Source organism: Arachis ipaensis, chromosome B2 (assembly GCF_059453495.1).
Source record: "Arachis ipaensis isolate K30076 ecotype BB chromosome B2, ASM5945349v1, whole genome shotgun sequence".
Taxonomy (NCBI): Eukaryota; Viridiplantae; Streptophyta; class Magnoliopsida; order Fabales; family Fabaceae; genus Arachis; species Arachis ipaensis.
This window is the reverse complement of record NC_142437.1, coordinates 64937457-64938795: the sequence shown is the minus strand read 5'-3', so window position 1 is coordinate 64938795 and position 1339 is coordinate 64937457. Positions and strand designations below refer to the sequence as shown.

At 36.2% G+C, this 1339-nt stretch overlaps 1 non-coding gene across 1 annotated transcript; it reads right to left on the bottom strand.

Moving 5' to 3' along the window:
* Positions 1-972: 972 nt before the first annotated feature.
* On the bottom strand, positions 973-1080 carry LOC148574178 (small nucleolar RNA R71). The gene has a single exon (XR_015906078.1). It is a non-coding gene; the product is annotated as a small nucleolar RNA R71 (small nucleolar RNA).
* Between the last annotated feature and the right edge of the window lie 259 nt (positions 1081-1339).

Here is a 1339-nt window from a genome sequence, read left to right as displayed (position 1 = left end):
GTTTCAACTAACTAACTAACTTTTTGTTTATTTCTTATCTTTTTCAAAACCACCTAACTAACTCTCTCTCTCTAATTTTCGAAAATATCTCCCTCTTTTTCAAAAATCTTTTTTAATTAATTAATTATTTTAACTTTTGATTTTAAACTTTTCAAAAAAATTACTAACCTTTTTCAAAAAAAATTATTTTTCGAAAATTACTAACTCTTTTTCAAAAATTATTTTCGAAAATCCCCTCCCTCTCTCATCTTATTCTATTTATTTATTCATCTACTAACATCTCTTCCTCACATCACTCACCAAATTCGAACCCCCTCCTCTATCTGTGTTCGAATTTTTTCTTCTTTTCTTCTTCTACTAACAAAGTAACAATAAGGAACCTCTTTACTGTGACATAGAGGATTCCTCTTCTTTTCTTTTTCTCTTCTCTTTCTTATGAGCAGGGACAAAGAAAAAGGCATTCTTGTTGAAGCTGATCCAGAACCTGAAAGGACTCTGAAGAGGAAACTAAGAGAAGCTAAATTACAACAATCCAGAGGCAACCTTATTGAAAATTTCGAACAAGTAAAGGAGATGGCAGCCGAACCCAACAACAATAATGCAAGGAGAATGCTTGGTGACTTTACTGCACCTAATTCCAATTTACATGGAAGGAGCATCTCCATTCCTACCATTGGAGCAAACAATTTTGAGATGAAACCTCAGCTAGTTTCTCTGATGCAGCAGAACTGCAAGTTTCATGGACTTCCATCTGAAGATCCTTTTCAGTTCTTAACTAAATTCTTGCAGATTTGTGATACTGTTAAGACTAATGGAGTAAATCCTGAAGTCTATAGGCTCATGCTTTTCCCATTTGCTGTAAGAGACAGAGCTAGAATATGGTTGGACTCTCAACCTAAAGATAGTCTGAACTCTTGGGATAAGCTGGTCAAGGCTTTCTTAGCCAAGTTCTTTCCTCCTCAAAAGCTGAGCATGCTTAGAGTGGATGTTCAAACCTTCAGACAGAAAGAAGGTGAATCCCTCTATGAAGCTTGGGAGAGATACAAGCAACTGACAAAAAAGTGTCCTTCTGACATGCTTTCAGAATGGACCATCCTAGATATATTCTATGATGGTTTATCTGAGTTATCAAAGATGTCATTGGATACTTCTGCAGGTGGATCCATTCACCTAAAGAAAACACCTTCAGAAGCTCAAGAACTCATTGACATGGTTGCGAATAACCAGTTCATGTACACTTCTGAGAGGAATCCTGTGAGTAATGGGACGCCTATGAAGAAGGGAGTTCTTGAAATTGATACTCTGAATGCCATACTGGCTCAGAACAAAATATTGACTC